General features: G+C 38.4%; 2 pseudogenes; one reads left to right on the top strand and one right to left on the bottom strand.

Moving 5' to 3' along the window:
- Window positions 1-1,471: 1,471 nt before the first annotated feature.
- On the bottom strand, window positions 1,472-3,653 carry LOC148723692 (uncharacterized; annotated as a pseudogene).
- Window positions 3,654-11,986: 8,333 nt separating this feature from the next.
- LOC148723691 (uncharacterized) lies at window positions 11,987-15,660 on the top strand (annotated as a pseudogene).
- Window positions 15,661-23,342: the final 7,682 nt, after the last annotated feature.

The raw sequence follows: 23,342 nt of genomic DNA, 5'->3' as shown, positions 1-23,342 counted from the left end.
GCTTGTTTTCAAACTCATATTGCCCACTTCTTAGTTCATTCTCATTGACCTTCAATCTTTGCGAAATTTGGAGAATTTTGTAAATATGACTTATGAGGGAGTAATGCTTTACCTAAGCAATCTACCGCATTTATTATCGGTTTACCAGCGTAATAACCAACGCATGATCTCTGGAGAACTCGAGAAAAGTTTGTATACGACGAGCCGGAGGTGAGTGATTTATAAACTTTTGAAATACAATAAACAACAGGTTTTTTTGGCCAATCAGGGCGCTCGTAGTATATCAGTTATTTCAGAAAATGTCATAATCAGTTTGCTTGATAAGCTGAAGAAAGAGAGTGTGTGACATATATATCTTGGCGAGTTATTGCGTTTTTTTTCTGCATGAAATGGAGGCTGCTAGTAAATTACAGTGTAAGTGCACATACGTGCACGTAGTTCTCTTCTTAGAGACTTAAAGAAACCACGACGGCGACGCCAAGGAAGACTTCGATTAAAAAAATGAATTTCTACTCTTAGTTAGAATTTCAAAAATGGCTGCAGGAGCGTACTGTCTCATACAGCGCCACAGCTCAACCTCAGCATGACGTATAAAGTAGTCGTTGAGTTCCAAATGGAAATTAAAATAATTTGCCGTCGCGGTTTCGGTTCGCAGACGACGCAAATTTTGGCGATTTCACGTTGTTGTTTTGCATAGGACGGCTAAGAAATGTACAAAGTTTCAAAACGCACGTGCTGAGCTATTGTTCTGCCAATTAGATCTCTTGTTTTTCCTCGTCCTCGTTGCCCTCGCCGTCGTGGTTTCTTAAGGTCCCTATTAAGGCTTTCTATACGGCAGAGCTTTGCACCTAATTGATCGATCCACCTCGCTTTATAGAAAATGTTTGGACAAGGCGGGGAGGGGAGGGAGAGTTTGAGTGATGTCTCACCTCATTACATTCTTAAAGAAAATTCGCTCAAGAAGCTGAGAAATAAAATTTGCTTTCTATTCGCTGCATTATAACAAAAAGTCTGCAAAGATGTTATTTAGGGGCTCTAAAGACATCGAGCTGAGATGCTAAGCAGTACATTGAATAACTTGAAGGGGGCAAATTTCTAAACAAACTATGGGGATTTGGTTTTATCACCTGTAATGAAGATGCAAATGTTCCACCGTAAAATTTCGAAACCTGACTTTTTGAGCATAAGCCCTTTGCTTTGACGAAAGGTACACTTGAAAAGTCAGCTGTAGAAACTCTCTGCAGTATATATAATGGCTCCTGAAAGTGTTCAACATACATCATTGACTCAGTTGATAAAACCAAATTACGCGGTGAACTGAATCGGCTCTTTATCTACCGACCTATTTTCGCAGACAGCAACAAATAGAAATTCCGTCATGGTAAATAACTTGCAACGTAATCAATATCAGTCGCGCATAGGTTTTCTTAGGCCAACAAAATTTTGTTAAACAGCAAATACAAACGCCCTATGAAGTTTGTATCTACAAAATAGGAACTTCTTTATTAACTATGGATTAAGTGTCATCGGTAACAATGCAGCAAACACAAACAAAATGCAAATTTAGCTTTACTAGCTGAAACTCATTATATTCAACAACATATGAAATTATCTGATGGCGTGGCTTGATAAAATTGATATTTTTTTATGTAAATACCAAGTTCTATATGCAAGCCACTTTGCGAGTGATATGAGAAGCATCTAACTCATATTGGTGATTTCTCAAATACAAATGACGTTCTAAATAGACTGCCCGTACAATGCTATCTATTGGTGACGAAATCTGTTGATTATTGCAAACGACGCAAACAAAATTGAAAGGAGCTTCTTATTTATGTTCAGTTGGCTCGAGCCGTTAGGGTTTGTCTCGTAGAGTGTAACCATCGTGCCTTCGACGGTCTTTTCCACCTGTGTACAAGTTGTTCCTGTGACAATCGTGATGTTGTATTTGGCGAGGCTTGTAACTCTGACTTCTTGATCCTTGACGTCTTCCAGCGACAGTGTGTTGTTAACTCCGTGTAGTGTTTTCGTTTCTCTATTTTTGCACTTCACAGTAGTATTCAAGTAAACCAAATTGTCGTCAATTCTTTCCTTCATGGTTTGATTCCCCGCTGTTATCTTTAAACACAATTTTCCTTCGTTATCCAACAATCTCTCGCTTTCGTAGATCACCCTCACAGCTCTTTCCTCTGGGATAAAGACATAACTCTGGTACATTGGATATCCCTACCAATACACTGGGGCGCAGCTGAACGCGTAGCGGGTCACTAAATAGGCAAAGACGGCCCTCTCGAATGTGCTTGAACGCGAACCCAGTTTAGTTTATGCCACAATCACTGGGAGTGAACTGAGGTGGCTTTGATCGGTGTGTTTTGGGTGATTTTAGGTTTTGAGCTAGACCCTCCGGAGCTCCCTCTCGTTCTACTGGTTCTGGAGCTTTTAGAGCCTCCTGATTTACTTCTTGTTTCGGATAATTCCACCATCGAAATAAAAACAAAGGCAACAAGAAATACTGTGGTTAATCGCATCTTTGTGGACTTCGGTGTGAAAGCCAGATCTTCTTTTGATTTTCCCTTCACTGTTTTGCAAGTTAATTACGTTTGACGCAGGAAAAATAACCGTTGCGTGAAACGCGTGGGTAGCAACCACTTAAACAAGTCAGTGTTCATACGAGCTGCTAATCTCCGCAAATAAGATTTGACGAACAATTTTTGAAGCAAACTGCAGAAGACGTGTAACAAGTTTCAAGTAGCAGCCCAGTCAGTTGTTATAGCTTGTGCTACAGAGCAAGGTTTGATTAGCCAACGTGGAAATTACAACTAAATGATGGACTGGAAGCTAATCTCGTCGACATCGTAACTCGAAAACGTTTCCTTTCAACAGGTCGCCGACTTCTGTGGTTTATCGGAGTATCAGCCGCTATATCAAAACGTTCATCAACTGAAATGACTTCGAATAGGTTTTGCTCTATATCTGCGCGCAAGATGAAATATTCGTGAAAAAACCCCTTCAACAAATGAATCAATTGATAAATGAATAAAATAATAATGAAAAAAAAAACAGTTACAACATGAAATTTTTTAAATTAGATTTAACAGTTTTGATTTCGAACCTGCCTTACCCACATGCTCAACTCCAAAATCTCTCAGTCAACAAGATCAAAACTAGTATATTGACATCCCTGTTATGGCCGAGGTGCGTTAGCAAGGAATTGGAGCATGGATACCTATGACAGGTAAAATAAAAGCTGAAACGCCGGAGCCTAATACTTATGATACGTACCCAAAGGGCCAAAAAAGTCTTTAACTATCTTAACGAAATTGATGATAAAGATTTCTTTGGATTTTGGTGCTTTAGTCCATTGAGACCGCTGCAATTTCAAATGTAAACTTTTGTGATTTTACTGTATTGGCTCTAAACTATGAATAAGGATTCCTATAATTTCCTCACGTTCAGTAAATCTTGACAGATATCCATATTGGAAAAAAAAAAGTTAAAGTGTCAATCTATCAATAACCTAAGTTATTTTAATACGTAAAAGTAAATAAAAAACCTTGGGCTCGTTGTCATACAAAATATTCTAGTTCTGTAATCAAATCGCAAGGTAACGAAAATTGGACAATATCTTTATTAAACAACAACAAACATATGAAACATATGTGTGAACTGCGGTTATGAGACGTATATGAGCACGATCCTTCGCAGTAAAGCACTATTTGAGCAATAGTGAAAATCAGACCTGAAAAAAATTTCAGGCCTGTACGGGATTCGAACCACTGACCTCTGCGATACTAGTGCAGCGCTCTACCAATTGAGCTAACAAGCCAACTGGGAGCAGGCCATCAAATTAATTCGACATAAACCCGTAGATGATAAATCAAACAACAACAAACATATGAAACATATGTGTGAACTGCGGTTATATTATTATATTATCGTATATTATTGGCTTGGTATTGGTGAGAATAATGACGATGATGATGGTCATGATTATTGTTGATTTAATACAACTTTTATCACTATTTCCATTGTTGTTTCTGTTGTTTTTGGAAATATTGTTTGACTTCGATGAATCAACAAGTAGTTCTTGACCTTGGAATGAGCAGGCTCTTAGCGAAATGGACCGCATCACTTTGTCTCCTTGATCGAAGGCAGCTTAGGTAAAGATTTCGTTAAGGAAAATAACTTGAAACGTCATCAATTAACAAATGGTAAACACCACAGCGTACACTATTGAGTTATGGATGCACGCGGGAGGTTGCTAAGCACGAAAGAAGCGTAAGAGTCGCTCGAGGCGATAGCCGAGAGCGACTCTAGCTTCTTGAGTGCTTAGCAAACCTCCCAAGTGCATCCATAACTCAATAGTGTACGGTGTGGTGTTTACCATTTGTTTTATAACTTAACATTGATACATTGTAGCTAAAGAGTTCCCTTTTATTTAACAAATCTTACGTGACCAGAAAAAACAAGCGCGTGCAAAATAGTCTTTGCATTTGCTCACGTCAGCAGCGTACACCCATGGGCAAATGGGGGACGCTAAATTGACCAATCAGAGCGCGCGCTTTACTTTGGTTATGTTATAATATCAATTGTACATGTGTTTTCTCACGCGAGCAGATCCGGCATATTTTTTCAATCTTTACCGGATAAATTTGAAAGTCCTACATAAATGTTACTTGAAAATGACAATCCCTCACCGACTATGACTTTAATGCCACTGGTAACATAACACTGATTTCAGCAAAAACAACGAGAATATATATTTAAAATACCTACATGTGAATCATATCCTACAACAACTTAATCCTTGCGAAAATGGCGACCGCATATAGTCATTTAGTTCAACCAAACTAACTTGCTTGAAAAAAGCTTAAAGATGCTTCATGGACTGAACTACGAATAACGAAATGTATTGATAAACACAAACAAAGTGATTACAAATGATAGTAGCTTTTTGCTGATATTCAGTTGACTCGAGCCGTTCGGATTTGTCTCGTACAGGGTAACCATCGTGCCTTTGACGGTCTTTTCCACCATTGTACAAGTTGTTCCAGGAACAATCGAGATGTTGTATCGAGCAAGACTTACAACTTCGAAGTCTTGATCTTTGATGTCTTCCAGCGACAGTGTGTTGTCGACTCCGTGTAGTGTTTTCGTTTCCCCATTTTTGTACTTAACTGTAGTATTCAAGTCAACCAAGTTGTCGTCGATGTGTCATATTGCACTCTGGTGTGTGAAATATCCCGCGTGTTAAATAATACCCATGTCAGATCAAAACATCTGTAAGAGATTGCACGTGCGAAAAATTATCCTATCTCCATTAAAGCAAAACCTGCATTCCTAACTTATTTTCATCATCGAATCACTGACTCATGTTGTAAACTTCACCTGTTATCTTCCAATGAATCAAGATTTGTCACACGAAACCCATTATTCTTTTCTCAAAACGCGGAAATTTATAGCAAGATCGAGTTTAACCCATTGACACTTACGTGTAACACGATCTAACACGTACCTGCGAAAAGTCAAAATTTTGGAGAAACCAAGAAAGTAAACACAATGCGCAGTAAATTTTTAAAATCATCTTTTCCAAAAAACAAGCTCCAGTGAAAGAAGACTAATTAAAGAGCTTATTTTCGTCGAAAAAAGCGATAGGTGAATATTTCGTTTTACTCTCAAAAAATCAAGATTAAAGATAAAACTCGCTAAATATTTTCGCATGTGTGCAAATGAGCCTGTGGATCATATTTCAAACGGGAATATGCAAATTTGTCCGTGAGTGAAATCTCAAGTTCCATGGAATCAATTAATAAGGTAGCAATACTAAAATGGCCAAGAAATACTTCGGGATGACAGATTTATTCAAAACAGTTTTTTGATTTTCTGTTATAAGCGAAAAACGTACGAATTTCTTATATGTAAAATGCCCACGCGCTAAAATTCATCATGCTTAGATCGTTGTTTACTTGCCTTCATGGCAAGAAATTGCGCAGCGTTACGTTGAAAATTCTGAAAAACTTTGATTTGACGCAAAATCCTCTATTAAACAATACTTTTTGAACACATTGTTGCTCGAACATAATATTTAACGGGCCATCGAATCGTCAAACTGTCGCTAGGCCCTGCTAGAAGTCCGTACGGTGAAAGCATTTGTCTTGGGAAGAACTTTTTACATAAGCCGTCTTTTTGCTTGAAGTCAGCGTGCGGTGAAAGCATTTGGCTAGGAAGAACTTTTTACATAGGCTGTCTTTTTCCTTGAAGTCAGCGTACGGTGAAAGCATTTGTGCTAGGAAGAACTTTTTAAATAAGCCGTATTTTTTGCTACCATTCTTTCAATGTGCGGAGCAACTTCTAAAACTAAAGGCTTTCTTGCTTAACCTCTTCGGTTGCCTAACAACTCTATCCGTGCTACTGTGCCATATCGCACGACTTTAACATGCTACGAAGCGTGTCATTTAACACGCTGTTGAAAATAAAAGATTGAGCGTGTTAAGGCTTGAAAAACAAAAGCTACCGTGACACTCTTTGTTTCCTTGTTAATAAATGCGCATATGCGTGTCACATATCACGCTTAGCGTGGCGTGTAAGCGCACGCGTGCCCTTGTTATCACCATTATGCTGGAAATCCTGTGGAGGGTCACAAATAGGAACATCTTTATCAACTACGGATCAAGTGTCATCGGTAAAAATGCAGCCAACACAAACAAAATGTAGATTCAGCTTTACTATCTGTAACTCGTTTTATTATCCAACTACACCTAGACGAGTACAAATAACGCCATAGACGAGTACAAATATCACGCGGTATTTGTACTCGTCTACTGTAGTACCAGTTAAACAGGTTTTCTCGTGTCGCGCAAGCGAAGAATTGGACTGTAGTTACGAAAAAAAAAAAAAAAGTGGCGGATAATTTGAATCATATTTCCGACGACGAGGAGTCAGAATGGCTGGCAAATATAGATCCAAGTTCATTAGATGGATCGAACGAAGAAAAACAGCTTGACGACCAGAAAATTTCTTCATTTAAGGAAGAAAATAGAAACAGCAACACAACAACGCGTCAATTCCGATCCGCTTCGCATACTGTCACGCACTCCCCGTCAATAAATATCCGCGAAATTTGCCCGCACTGAGCTAACAGTTTGGCGTGTTGGATAATAAATAACTTATTAGACGTTTTGTTGTGTAGTTTTGCTGAGTATTTTTACTCGTTATTTGTATTTTGACTCGCCCTACGGGCTCTTCAAAATACGGCACAACTCGTAAAAATACTCAGCGATACTACACAACAAAACGTCTAATAAGATATATTTAGTATCCAAGTACACTTCGTATAGTACAAATAACGCCATAGACGAGTACAAATATCACGCGGTATTTGTACTGTAGAGTACCGGTTAAACAGGTTTTGTCGTATCGCGCAAGCGAAGAATTGGATTGTAGTTAGGAAAAAAAAATGGCGGACAATTTGAATCATATTTCTGACGACGAAGAGTCAGAATGGCTGGCAAATATTTATTTGATCCAAGTTTATTTCATCCAAGTTTATTTCATCCAAGTTTATTAGATGAATCGAACGAAGAAAAACAGCTAGACGACCTAGAAATTTCTTCATTTAGTGAAGAAAAAAGAAACAGCGACACGACAACGCGCCAATTCCGTTCAGCTTCGCATACTTCTGTCACGCACTCCCCCTAAATAAATATCCTCGAAATTTGCCCACACTGAAATAACAGTTTGGCGTGTTGGATGATAAATAACTTATTAGACGTTTTCTCGTGTAGTATCGCTGAGTATTTTTACCAACAAATAAAATTGTCTCGTGGCGCGCTGTGCATAACTGATATCTTTTTTACGTGAATATCAAGTTCTGTTCAGAGGGGGACATGGGGGTTTACGGCATTGCGGTTTTGGGCTTTTTTTCATGCGGTATTTCGGTAATTTAAATTTTAACGTGCGGTATTGCGGTATCTTCTAGCCTTGCGATATGCGGTATTTCATGACGGTATTCGGTGAAGTATGATTGTTTACGGTATAGCGGTAGAGTTTATTGCGCTTTCCTTTCGATACCATACGCAAAACAAAACACAGTAAGACATAAAGGTCAATGAAAGTTAATATTTAGAAGTCTTTAGACATAATGGTAAATTATTACACCATTTGTGGGTCATTTTTGACAGTTAACAACGAGATTGTTGTTGCATCCAATGGCAATGGTACTCTACCAGAATTCCTGCACCAGAGAGAGTGTGTCGCATTAGACAACCCGGTCACCATCACTTCTGCGCAACATGCAGGTGCCAAGGCCACCGAAACAGTGGATACCCCAACAGCAGAAGATGATACAACAGATGAAGAATTGGTGGATGAGTTCGATCCTAGCAGTGATGAGGATATTGAGGATACTACTTATGAAAGTGCGCCAGTACTTCAAGGAACTCTTCAAGGGGAAATCGGAAGGGCAGCAAACTTCCTCCTTGGTGCACGATCTCAATTTGGCAGAGTTATTCGATTTAATAATCGTTTATTGTACTGAAAGACGTTTGCATTCGTCCGATGCTGCTACAGATAGACTGGCCTATACTTGAGCGGAAATTGGGCGATATGCGTGATGACGTGTTTTGACTACCACTACCACTACTACCAGAATCCTTTACGATTTTCCTGTTTTGTGCAAGTTAGAGCGTTAAATTTATTATATCACGCTTTGGAATTAACAAATTTGATATGAAAGGGAAAACTAAGTGTATTCAAGCAGTAGTAGTAGCTGTAGACGGTTCGCAGTCCCCTATTATTCCGTAAGACCGTCGAGATCGAGCGCTTTGTGTTGCTGGCGGCCATCTTGGTTTCGTATGTACCGAGGGAGCAGGTGTCGGAGATTTTAGGAGGCAACGCAAAGTCTTACATGCCGACGGTCTCACGGGAAAATAGGGAACTGTGAACAATGTAAACCGGTTGTAGTAATAATGACGCCATCATGCAAATGCCTTTTAGAAAACCGTTTTAAGGTAAGAGAATTGTTATTCACTATTAGGACTGTAATAGGGATCACACCTCTCTTCATGTTTTCCGTTTTGTACTCCTACCAAAAGGTTGACCGAATGAAATTTACTTTTCAGTGAAAATTTGCGAACCACCAAAATATTAAAAATAAAAACATCTTTGTGCATAAATCCCGTAGATAATTAAACGCGCTAGATGGAAGCAACGAGAAGTAAGCGGAACCGATTATAAATGTAACTAAAATATGTGGTATCGGTATTAAGTCGATTTGCGACGCGGTATTTCGGTATTTGCCATTTTTTAGCACGGTATTGCGGTATTGGGTACCCCCCAATGTCCCCCTCTGTTCACAAGCAACATCGCGAGTGTTATTGGATGCATTAACTTGAGTCATCGATAATCACTCGAATACAACTGACACCCTGTGGATAGACTGCCAGTACGATGCTAGCTATTGGTGACGAAAAAATGTTGATTAATGCAAAGAACGTAATCGAAATTTAAATGAACTTGTTATGAACAGTTGAAGTTCGTTATTTATGGGAAAGTACGGTCTAGAAAAAGTTTACTTAGATCAAAAGTTCCCTGCTTGAATTGTCCTAACTGGCTACTCATTTAAGCGAAAAGCGTTTTAGTTGCGAACAATTACGTTCCAAAAATCGGCATTTTCAAATTGAAATCCGCCATCTTTGTTATGACGTAGCAATAGTCAAACATGCTAAATTATATCCCTTGCTGAAGTGGATGTAAACTAGGAAAAGTGCAGCGATGGGTGCGCCAGCTATTGAATTCTCGACTTGGATTTTAATCTAGCTAGAGGATGTAGTACCTCTATTTATGTTTCAAACGAAACATGGCTCGTCATCAGGGGAAGGAGATACTTCTGTTGGGGAGAAAGACAGAGAGAAAGTCAAGAAAATGAATTTCAAGAAGAAGCCTTGACCCGCTCAGTCGCTCACGTCTTGCAAATCGCGAGTGGTTCTCTTGCGGCAACTGTCAGGAGAAACCTACGGAAAAAGAGAATGTATCCTCCTAAGAATTAAATTTACTAGTACACCGACTCAATTTGAAAGGCAAAGGTTTGCTCCTCAAAGAAGTCCTAGCTGTGGAGTGATAGTTACTTTGCTAAAGAAGACCGCAGTGCCCGCTACGGATTCATTTTACACTGCTACCTCGGAATGAGACGAACTATATATTTTTGCAGTTACAGGAACCCAGCTTCGGTGTATAACGGAACACAAGCCATTTGGAACTAAGATCAGCCCCAGTTGGCATGCAACAAGTTAGAAATGATAGACTTGAAGATCATTCTTCGTATCCGTAAACACTGACAAAATTGATTACAAACACTTAGCTGCCAAAAATAACGCTGACAAAAGGCAGAAGTTAATTGTTATGAATTAAATTTTGTTTGTTTCAGCATTTACGTTCAATCTGAAAAGTTTTTTTTCATCTTTATTGCTTAGAATTATCTTCAACGCAGTATTTTTTGTTCTAAAATGTTTGAAATGTCGCGACTTGTGAGAAGTAGAGCTTTGTTATTTTCGACGCGCACCCGAAAATCACCTCTGTCATACAGTGTTTACATTAGAAATTACCTCAATATAATTGAAGCTCAAATGAAACTATCGATTCTTTTGAAAGCATAAGCACTGCATAATTACGTCAACTAGTTGGTTCGAAAACAAAAATATTTTCATATTATTTTTATCGTGTCCAATCGATATGATATAGTGAAATATGGGCGCCTGCCTGACGAAGGATTATTTGTATTAGTTGTAGACGTGTTTGTCTTGTTAATTTGCTAGCGATGTATTAAATTTCATGTAGTTTTTTCTCCGCAGGAGAATGTGACTGTTGGGGTAAAGAAAAATTACTCGATGGACCCATAACAGACTTAGGAAAGACAAGATATACTTATACACCGCTTGGAAAAGCGCATGATGTTGTAAATCGGCTTTGATCAAGGGTGGCGACTGAAAATTTACCACACACGGTGTACCACCATTACGAGCTTCAATTTATTCGCTTACTATAAAATGGTTTGAAAAAACTCGTAGAATAAATAACTGAGAGCTGTGTTGAATATGGAAAAGGTAAGCATAGCTTTCAGTTCGAAGCGAAGGTCAACAAGGAAAACTTACATGCCTGTATATCTCGCTGGAAGTCTTCGTTCTGGAAGTTCTAAGGTTGTACGGGGTTCTGCAAGCCGTCGTCGCGGGTCATTTTTGCCGGCTAACTTTTCTTTAATATTTTACTTTCCAGTAGCTTGTAGAGGCTTACACCTTTTCCTTTTGAATTTTAGTATGTATTTTGACAATCAAAAACAGGACAGTTCACCTCATTTCAACTATCGGGAGTATTAGAAATTGTTGTCGCAAAAGGTCAAACTAGTCAACAAGGACAAAGTGCCGAACTAAGTTTGACTATTGCTACGTCACCATGACGTAATATCCAAGATGGCGTTTTTCTAACCACGAAAGTTGCAAAAATGGGCGACTTCGAAGCGCTCTTGTCGCTAATACAAAGAAAATTAGACAAAATGGCAGTTATTTTCGAACTCCTGAGGAAAAAGTCTTGTAATTGAGACAAACTTTTTCTAGACCGTACTTTCCCTTTAAAAGTATGTACAGTTGGCTCGCAGCGTTTGGGTTTGTCTTGTAGAGTGTAACCATCGTACCTTCGACGGTCTTTTTCACCTATTTACAAGTTGTTCTGGCATGGTAGCAATCGAGGTGTTGTATCGAGCAAGACTTACAACTTCAACTTGAAGTCTTGATCAGGCGTGCAACCTTATCAATGACCTGAGTTTTTATATGGTAAACCTTACCAGAGATAACAAACCAGATATTTATGACCAATTGTGTATTGACCAATAGACCGTTTTAGCTTCATATGTCATCAACTGATCACGTGACTCGAAATGGGTAAACAAACACGCTTTCAAGAGATGTAAAGTATTTCGTGCGACTCAGTTTCGATAATGGTGCATTACTGCTGTGTGTATAATTGCTTCAATAACTCCGCTAACGAAGTATTATCTTTTCATGGTTTTCCCAGTGATAAACAACTCGTCAAGGTGAGCGAAATTTTATAGCTTTTAAAAATATAGACAATACAATAGGGAGCTTAGGCAGGAGGACTTTTGAAGACGACGCCACCGTCAATGAGCAGTTGAGATTTGGGACTAGGTCCTTTGCGCATGACATACCCCCGACCGAAACGACGTCCTCCTTCCGGCGACGACGTGAGTTTTAGGTATTTGACGGCGTCATGAAATGTGAGTGATTTATGAGATTTCGTGGCTTTTGTAGTTTTCTTTCAACTTTTCTATGTGGTTCACACGATTTCAATCGATGTTCAATGATATTTTTAGATTAGTTTAAGAGCAGTTTGTGCCTTTTTGAGACAGTTTTTGGAGATAGAAATGGCCACGGAGAAGGATGCAACGAGCACCAACGCTCCCCCAAAATCGTAAGTGAGCTTATTAGGAAATTATTTATCTGCGAAAGTTGAAATGACGGTGGAATCCTAAGAACTTGAGCCAGTGTTGGAAGATCCCTTTTACTCACTCTAAATTCGGCTATGCATTCGTCGTCGTTCATATTATCCAAGTCAAAGCGATCTTACGAATCATAAGCAAAATCTGGATTTCGTGAGGAAAACGAGTCGTACAAGATCATAAAATCCTCATCACTAATAAGATCAACATCGTAATAGACAAGAAGGGTCTGACGAAACTCTTTAAAACTGTCCAAAACCGGAGCAGAAACAAAAGTATATCAGGAACAGAGGATGGCCGCGTCCTGGCAAAACAGCATCCGTGCTTAACAAATTAACATTTGGCGGGAGAGCGACGACGTCAAACCCAGGCCGTCGGGAATCTGACGGCGGCGTCGTCCCCGAAGTCTATCCTGCTTAAGCTCCCTAATGTCAGTTTCGTGACATCTTTGATGAGGTTGATCAGCTGCTAAAGCTTGTTACTGTTTCGTTTCAAAGTCTGTATTTCAAGAATTAAAAGAGATCCTAAAAAGACTAAAGGGTTTCAGAATATACCACAGTTTGTTCGGAACATTTCCGACAAGAATATTTTGTGTGCTTTGACACAAAATGGAGAAGACTGGAAGCTGAAGCTTGCCCATCATTGTTCAGTTGGTCGAAAACAAATCCCGAGCGATCGCTCCTGAGAAGAAAAAACAGATCGAAAAGCTTAATGCTATCCTAGAATCGGAGCTAACTGACACTGCTTCAGAGGGTGAGGGGAAATTCGATTTAACAGATAAAGAAGATTTCGTTTCAAGGGCTACTCAAGTTAATCATGCTACTCAAATTAATCATTGTTGAGATTCCGTGCGATCACCGTCATATTTTCACTGAGAGTTCTTTTGGATCTAGCCGATACACAAGCACGAGAAGAGAATTATTTCAATCATCTTACTTAATTTAATAGCTATGAGAAATTTCAAGGGGTTTTAAAATTTGTACTTCCAGGGGGAGAGAGAAAGAGTATCGTATACTGGAAAACGAAAGCTAGCAAGACCAGAGTATTGATACCTCCTTGTTTTATGATTCAGGGGAAGAATCTGCACAAATCGGTGGCAGTGATTCAGAGTCAGACTCTGGCACTCAAACAAATCATATTCTAGCGATAGAAGACGAGTTTCTTTTAGTTCTTATGAAACTTCGCTTGGGGCTTACGAATTTAGACTTAGCCACAAAATTTAGAGTTTCAGAAGCAACAGTTTCTAATATATTGATCGCGTGGCTCGACTTTTTGTACATCCGCCTGGGTGCTCTCAAAGTGTGGCCCCACAGGAGGGTTATATTGGATAACATACCCAAAAAATTCAAAGAGGAACATCCCAAAAACATCATAATCATAGACTGCACCGAGTTGAAAATTCAGTGCCCATCTTCACTTGTAGTGCAATCCCAAGGTTACTCAAATTATAAATCTACAAACACTTTGAAATCCATTGTAGGTGTTGATCCAAAGGGAGGTTTTATGTTTGTGTCACAGTTATACACAGGATCAATATCGGATAAGCAAATTGTCACAAGAAGTGGATTTCTTTACTTGCTGTCAAGCGAAAAACAAGTGTCACAAGTTGATGATGGTGATAGTATCATGGCAGACAAAGGCTTTGATATTGAAGAAGACTTAAAGAAAATAGGACTTCAATTGAATGTTCCTCCCTTTTAAAAAGAAAAAACAGTTTAATGAGAATGAGGTCATCAGAACACAATCTATTGCAAAACACAGGATTCATGTAGAAAGAGCTATAGGAAAAGTCAGAAATTTTCTCATTTTTAACACAAGAATACCAATTAGTTCATTGGGTACCATATATCAAGTCTGGACAGTTTGTTGCTTGCTTACAAACTTCATGAATCCTGTTTTAACTGATGAAGAGGATGATTAACATGTGGTGCTGGAAGAAACTAAAACTGAACTTTCTCAAGAGCTGCTAAAATGTTTTACAGTAGGGATGCTGGATGCAGTGAATGCTTGTCCTTATTAAATATATATAATGCTTTGTACCGTAAAATCAGAAATACTTAACTGAGCTAGATACAAATGTCATTAAGTATAAAACATTTCTTTAGAGCGAGGCATTTGAACACTTATGAATTTGTATTTAGTAAGCAAATATGAGTAAGCTGTAAGGGTCATTACTTATGTGCATAGTGCACTTTGTTAAGTTTCTCAGATTGTTAAATTTTTCGGATCAGTTAGGATCTTCAGTTAATAACTGCGTGAGGAGCTTCGCTTTTCCTTTGGCTCGGAAAACAGAGGGCCTTTACGATCCACGGTTGTCCTCTTTGACAAAAACATCATGTATGTAATTTTCTGTAGAGAATTTATAGCCTTTCTCGCCAACCCCATTTTTCCACAGCCTTTCAAGTGTTTTGCAATTGTAATTAAAGATACTTTTGGGATTTTTTCCAAGGATTTTAAACAGTGCGACTCTAGCTCAACAACAGAATCCGCCATCTTGAATGTTTTGTTCCCCATTTCAGACCACGTGATCAGGAAGCTAAAAGGGTCTATTGTGTAGAAACTCTTTGCAGTGTCAAGAGCCCATCATGATTATGTGATGGGCTCCTGAAAGTGTCCAATATATAGGTGTTATTAACCAAGCTTGTTCGGTCAAGATGGCTGAATATCATCCTCGGAGACCCAGGGGCTGTGAGTCGATTTCAAGTTAGGGCAGAAGAGCCCCTGGGGACATTGTCTTACAAGACTAGTTCAAAAGGTCGCAATCGTTCTGGCATCTGATTGGTGCCAGAAAATCTTTGTGTTTTTCTGCCCAATCAGAGTGAAGTGTCCTTTAGAGTCCTTTCGTGTGTTTTAACACGGAGATATACAAGAAGCTCAGTTACTCGTCATGTTTGTTTGGGCCGTGCGACGGAGATTTGCTCGGGGTGAAAAGTTTCAGTTTCAGCACACAATGTAAGAGAAATCGATCAGATTGTCCGCAAAAATCTGACCGGAAATTATACTGAATACTTTCGCAGGTATCACAAGAGAGCGTGTTTAAAAGTTTGCGAGGTTCGTAGAAAACACGATGGTTGCAGGCGTTGATATGTCGCTTTAAACGAACGAGATGCAAGCTTAAATCTTTCTAAATTTTTTGTATAATTTGCTGTGACTGAAACTTTGCCAATCCTTTAAAGTTATTTTGTTGCACAGGGCACGCAGGTATGTCGAGCAACTGGCGCTTACGTAGCTTTCTGTGCGTGTTAGAATCTAATCTTCGCTTTGTAGTAAAAGTCTTTCACAATATGGCCAAGGTTGTAGAGAACGTTAAGTGCGTGGACGACCTCCAACAGGCGCTAGAGAAAGCTTAGCTATGTTTCCGGTCAGCTAATTAAAATCTGAACAAAACCTTCTTATCAAGGACATTGTGGGAAGGAGAGATGTTTTCAGACAGCTACCGAAGGGGTTTGGAAAGAGCTTAATCTTTCAACTGCTGCCTAGAGTGTTCAAATTCATGAACACGGATTCTCTTCTAGTCCCTTGGTCATTGTCATTTCACCTCTTTTGTCGATTGTTGAAGACCAAGTTAAGTACCTTTGATCATTGGGAATCGATGCTGCTTTCATTGGGGAAAACAAAACCAAAGACCAAGAAATATCGAATGGAAAAGGCGGGTTTGCTTTCTTGTAAATGTCAGCTTAGCACAGGATCATCTACTCACATCTAATAAACAAAAGTTTCCACGCTTAGCTTTTCTTTTTTTTTCCAAGCGAAGATTAGATGAGATTTTGGCGATGATGATGTTCTCTGCTCTTCGTTGAAAACACTTGATATAAATCCATACGTGACCAATTGGATTATTAGATTTTCACAGAATAGAAAACAAAGAGTTGTTCTTTATGCCATTGTTACGGATTATTGAAATATCAATAGGGGTGTCCCTCAGGGGACAGTTTTAGGCCCTATATTATTTTCTTTTATGGTCAACAATAGTAGGCCATTGCACCAAATCAGAATTTGCTTGCGAAATTTGCTGCTGATTTAACTTTATGTATTCCAGTAAAATCGAGCGCTAATAAAGGCAACTCGGTAGCTGATAAGGTCCGATCTATCGTCGCATGGACATCTGCTAACTGTATGCAACTAAACTTCAAGAAAACGTGGGAGATGCTTCTTAAAGGAAAATCCATTAAGGCTTTACCTGCTCCTCTGGCTTCTAAAGACCGTAAACCATGTATGAAGTTGTTGGGTGTAACTTTTCAATCTGATCAGTGTAACTTCCTGGGAATTACATTTTGGTGACATCATATCGAAAGCCAGTAGTCGTCTGAACATCTCACGTGTTTGTTAATTCTATGGACTGCCGTCGGATCATCTTCATCTTCATTTTATCAGTCTTATTCTACCTATATTTACATATGCTGTAGAAGTATGGGGCTGCGCGTATTATCAAAAGTATTTGAGTCGCATCGACAGGCTGTTCAAGAGAGCTTTGAGCTTCGTTACTGTAAAAAGCTTTTTCCGATAGAAAATATTATTACTTTAAAAGATAAGAAGTTGCGGGCCGAGATCACCGACAGCAATTTTACAACAGCTTTAGATGACCTTTTGCCACCAGAACGACCAAATAGTTACGCTACGTTAATAGATGTTTGTTCTCTTGTTAGTTAGTTATTTATCTAGTTAGTTAATTAGTTTTATCTTTGCTTAAGTTCATATCATTGTAACTAAACACATTTGTTGTTTAAAGTGCTTAATAAAGACTTTTATTATCATTATTAATATTATTATGAATTTAAAATTTCCTTTTATCGCTACGTGTTTTATTTAGCCTCTCTTTGTTCAGTTTTTACCGTTGATCAATTCGAAAAAACACAAAATGGTGGAAATGTATCTATTTTTGAAAGTTGTACACAATTACGAGAAGTTGATCTGAATTAAAGTGTCGTGTTATACAGAATACGAAATAATGTGTTCAGTTCTTTACTCTTGAATGAGGAATCAAGCGAATAACAATTTTCACGCGAAATACCTAAAACCTCGAAAGTTTTAGAAATTCAAAGTTTCTAAAGTTATTTAACTATGTAAAAGTAAATTAAAAATTCTTGGACAAGTTATCATGAAATAATCCAGCTCTATTGCCAAAATCGCAAGGGAACGCGAAATTGGTCAATATCATTATTACTGGCTTGATACTTGTGACTGAATAATGACGATAATGATTATTATTTTGAACATTAGAAATTTATAAGAACTTTTATTACTATTTTCACTGTTATTTTTGTTGTTTTTGGAACTTTTTTTGACTTTGATAAATCAACAAGTAATGTTTGTAAAGTAACCTTCCTCCAAATAATTGCGACATAACGCACATCCGTATCGCGTGACATTTCACAAAGTGCCTGCTTGTAATGGTAGACTACTGAATAAGAAGTTTTAACATCTAAGCTTTCATCTCATTTGATCATAAAAAAAGATGTGCAAAGTTGTTTTTAAACACGAAGGCGCGCTATAAAAGGAGCCTTAGGTCCCACTGGACCATTTGTCAATCAACCGTCGTGTGATGTAGAAATCCTAGAGTCAAGTCAGCTTGAGTTACAGCTACTCCAAAGCAGTGAACAGCGGGCGCATTCCTCAAAATTGTTTTATGTCTTCATCACAATACAAGAATTTTGAGATTTGAATTTCCTTCTGCAATGGAAACTGTCTTTATTTGTGGCGGTAATAGGCCCTTTGCAGGAGTTGATCATGTGACCGATTTCCCCTTAGCAACGCCATGCGGACTGGCAAGCCATTCTCTGCATTGCATGACAACCACCTGTTATCTTTGTTTTGAAGTGTGTCTCTTATTTGTGTTGAAAGTGCTCTAACGGTTAATCCTAATCCGTCTCTTTGTCAACTGGAAAATATTATTGCTAAAGCTTACCATACAGTAAATTTTGTGAGATTTTCGACGGAACTAAAAGAGTTTTGACGAAGTTTTGACTTCGCGAAGCGAGCGCCATTAAGACAAACATGGCGAGATCAATAATGGGTAAGTATCGCAAGTTTTTGCCGTAATCTCTGACCTTTTCTTGGAACGTTTTCGGAAGAATAGTAAAAAGTTTAAAGCAATCCTTGTCTTAGCAGATAATGGGACTCAAGATTTTTCTTTGATTCCAAATTTGACGTTCGCGAACGTCGAGACTTACGCCAAACTCAAGTCTGGAGGTCAAAACACAGTGAAAGCGTACAAATGTTTCGCAGACCCTGGCTATCTACACGAAATAAAAGGTATTTACTTCCGACAGAAATATAGTATGAAAGCTTTATATTTTCTAATTTTAAGTTACAAAGTGACCATAACACTTTTTGAGGGAATAATTTGTTAAATTCTGAACCGCTCGTGGTGCGTGATTCTGATAAACGTTTATTTTCTTTCTTTCAGTTAGTTACATGGCTGACTATGTTGCTATAACAGCCAAATGCTTTACATCAATGAAAAAAACCGAGTCCCCGCATAATATCTCAGCAAATATCGATTTGAAAGATAAATCATTGAGCGGGAAATGCAGTTGTGTTGCTGGAATAGATGGATATTGCCACCACATCATTGCTTTGTTTTTCTACCTGGCGCACTGTAAACAACTTGGTCTTAAATCTCTGCCTGATGACTTGACTTGTACTAGTATGAAGCAACGATGGAGCGTTCCAAGAGGGAAAAAGATCGAACAAAAGCAAATTCAAGACATCCTAGTCAAGAAACCTCAAATGGGTGCAAATTATTCGAAACTTATCAAATCAACTCTATATTCACCATCTAAGTACTATGGACTGCTTCATTCAACTTCCTTTGAGGTACTATCTTCTCTGCCTATTATAGCTAGTATTCTTCCCTATCAAGATAATCTCGCTAACTTAGAAACTGTGGCTACAAAATTTGGTACTGCATTAGAAGGAAGTGTTTTGTCCTACCAGCAAAAGCTTTCGCAAGATTACATTATTAATGATTTCACTTTAGCAGGATTCCCACTTCTGCCTTATGAAGACTCTGGTGATAGATTTGAAAATGCCTTCAAAATTTGTTTGACCAGTGATAAGCAAGCTGCACTGGAATCATTGAATCTTGATAGAGATGTTGCAATTGACATAGAGAGTAAAACTGTCCAACAAAATTCAAGTCAGTTGTGGTATAGCACACGTCCGTATCAGACACGTATCAGACACGTCCGTATGGGCGGCACACTATTGTGTCTTTTCTTCCTTGTCGCACTTCTACGAGAAGTTCATGAGTCATCAAACTGTAGTTTTATGCATCCCGAACGCTGTACGTGACTGGTTATTCCACTCCACTTAATAACGTCAAGTGCTTAGTACAAACCACCTTTTAAGCTCGCATCGAGGCGTTTTAATGGAGGAAGATTATGATACACTGCTACTGAGAGAGTACTTTTCAATATTCTGTCTTCGGAAGACTCCTATCTCGACATACGAAACATCATTCAAAAGGTCAAATTTTCTTAAGGTTTTTAATGTATTTCTAGAATAACAAGTATAGCCTTAATTGTACTATTTTTGTATTTTTGTAGTATCTTGTTTTATACCTACTCTTTTTATTTAACTTCTTGATTTCTGTAAACCTGTATACTTACTCTCTCTAATTAATTTCCTGATTTCTGTAAACTTGTATACCAACTTTTTTTCTTACGGTCCACGTAAGAATAAAGTCCACGGCGCTGGCCTGTTAAATCTTCTTCGGGCATGCGCGTGGGAATTATCCAAGTTTGTGGATAAACTGATTTGCAAAACCGGTCATAACCTGTTTTAAACACGTTTTTAAGCGCACGCATCCTCACCGGAAGTTGAAAGTTGGCCGAGTACTACCAGGAACTAATTTGTTTCTAAGCAACAGGCCGCGCATGCTTGAAGAAGATTTAACAGGCCGAGCGCAGAGGACTTTATTTTTACGTGGACCGTAGGAAAAGTTAACAAATAAACGCCTCTGCCAGCAGGGTACGAGTTATTTGACGAGTTACGTGACGAGTTATTTGACGAGTTATTTGACGAGTTATTTGACGAGTTATTTGACGAGTTATGTGACGAGTTACATGACGAGTTAATTTACGAGATATTTGACGAAGTTACTTGACGAGTTATTTGACGAGTTGTTGTAAAGCAAGAGCCTGGTTTATGTTTGTGTAGACAGGGCAAATATGGCGGCGCGTTTGGCCTTGAACTTTCGTGATGAATTAATTGAGAAATACTTTTAAATTGGATACAACCACGCAGAAATACTTTCATATCTTCTATTACTACATGACGAGGAACTCAGTTTGCGACAGTTAAAAAGAATACTAGCCCGTAGAGGCCTTAAAAGACGGCCATGGCCAGACATTCCGGACATTTGAGCCCGCGCATAAGCAGCGGGCCAATTAATGAATTTATACTAATAAGGCAAGATGGTGTCTTCGCGAAAATCCCGTGGTTGACAACAAACAACATCATTCGTTTTCCTCTGTCGTTTTATACGACACTGCCACCCACACAAGAAATAGGGGAAGATTTTTTGATGTGGAGAGAATTATTACCCGGCGAAAATGTGACTCGGTAAGTCTTGTCAGTATTCTTTTACTCGTCGTGCTTTTATTATAATTTCCCTGAGTCGGCAAGTAGTTTCTCACGTTATTGAAGTATACATATTCTGTATATAAATGTGATTGTAGGGTTATGATTACTTGTTGAAATGGAGAGAATGGCCACTGGAAGCTTGCAGCTGGGAGCCAGCTGAAAATCTTATTCCGGATTTGCTAAGGTTTATTAGAGATTGCAATCTTATTTTTCTAAAAATAAAAAAAAATTAATAAAGAAGAGTATTACGGAATTAAGCAATCTTTACTAGTTTTTCAGATCTTTTTTGAGGCCAACTCAAATCAGCGATGAAAGGCTTATAGAAGGAAGTCGGCGATTTGCCACTGGCATGCTAACTGGTCTAAAAAGTTTCTCACACTCACCCTTTTATATGCGGATCTGGAATTGGACATATGGCGCTTTGTTTCACATGATAAAAGAATTCTTTAAGAACACCGAGGGAATTTTTATTTCAAAGAAATGACTTCACAAGGTTCAAATACCTTCCCAAACGCTCGTGGTACTTTTTGAACGAACATGGAGAGGGATTTAATTGCCATAGACTAATCCCGATTAAAGTAAAGCCCGTGTTGTCATGCTCCCCAGTTCATCGTGTTAACAAAGATGGGATACTCATAGATCTAACCTTTAATCTAATAGTTGATGTTTGTTTAATAAATTGTCAATTAAACTCAGAGCACATCTTTTGTGGCATCCCATTTATTGGACCTCTGGGAGTGAATTCTCTGGCACTCATCATTCAACTTTTCAACCCCTGTGATTGATTTAGATTTCAAAAACACTTATTTTGTGAAGCAATTTGTGGTTTACATTAATTGAAAAATGATAATTGGTTGATGTAGTACATGTATTCTGTGGAAAAGTATGATCAATATTTGTTTGACTTCTGTAAATCTTTTTTCTCCAAAATAGTTTTATGCCAGTATTTAATGGCTTATTGCACTTGTGGATTTTTGCCTTGAAATTTATTCTGTGTGATATCTCTCTTAGGGATGAAAGTTTAGAGAGAGAACTTCATGCATCTAACTTGATTTTTGGTCACTAAGCTATTTTTTTGTCACATTTATGGCCAGTCTTATTTGGTTCTCTGGTTGTTGACTTTTTTTTTATCCACTGATTGAGCCCATACCTTTTAAAGAAACAAATCCTTTGAACTTCCTAGTTTTGATATAAATTACTCTAGATCAAAATTAGTGTCCAAGCTTTTCAATGTATGTATGAAGTTTATTATTTTCAGTTACAAGACTGTCAATCTTTGCTTTTGCCGCAGCAAGGTCTTCACTGGTATCGTCGTTGGAAGCTTCATATACAACCTTTTTGTTGTAAAGCTCTTTACAACGGGCCTTCAAAACTTCATTTTCATTTTCTCTCAATGCTGCATCAGCTCTATCCTTAATTCTTTTATGTCTCGCTGTGGTTTCGAATTCAAATATAGTTAAAATTTCGTCTGCCCTCAGGGCAAGCTTAAGTTCGCTCTGCTGTAAATCCCGGTATGACTTCCCATTTTTTCTTTTAAATCTATTATTGACCTCCCCATAGATGCCCTCTAATCTGCTGCAATCCTCCTTTATCTTAGCAGAGTACCTCGTAGCCAAGAAAACATTTAGTAGATCAACATATCTACAGCTCATCTGGCGTGTTGATGCAGCTTGCTTCGCCTCGTACAAGTGTCGCAAACAGTCATATTTGATGATTACTGTCAAGAAACTATCTTCAGAGGAAACACTTTGCTAGCGAACATATTTTAAGCAACGATCATTCCCGACCGTAACTAACAGCGTTCTTAAATTTCTCCCCATCAAATAAATTAAACTTGTCTAACATATTTCATCCAACCGTTGAGAATTCTAAAATATTAAACTAAAAGAGTTAAGAAAGTTCCTGTAGAAAGCGGTGAAAGTGGAGAGGAAATATATTTTCTTTTTGCCCTCAATATTTGAAGCTACATCGTTATGTTTTCTGACCAATTTTACCGTCGGCTTAAGGCATATCCCAGAGTCCCCTAGAGCATTAGAAAGCTTGTGTTTCACTGAAAATTTTGATGCCAAACATGGCGGGGTTTGAGGCAAAGTACGAGTTTTTTTCCCAAGAATACGACATGTGGTTCTCGGATCAACACAAACGAGATGCTCGCGTGACATTTGATATATTTACTTTCGGTAGAACTGATTTGTGCTTCTGTGAACTGTTTTAAAAGGCAATTTAGCAGGGCGAAGAAATCAGCATGGAG

This window comes from Stylophora pistillata, chromosome 9, assembly GCF_964205215.1.
Source record: "Stylophora pistillata chromosome 9, jaStyPist1.2, whole genome shotgun sequence".
Taxonomy (NCBI): Eukaryota; Metazoa; Cnidaria; class Anthozoa; order Scleractinia; family Pocilloporidae; genus Stylophora; species Stylophora pistillata.
This window is presented reverse-complemented; position numbering and strand designations above follow the sequence as displayed.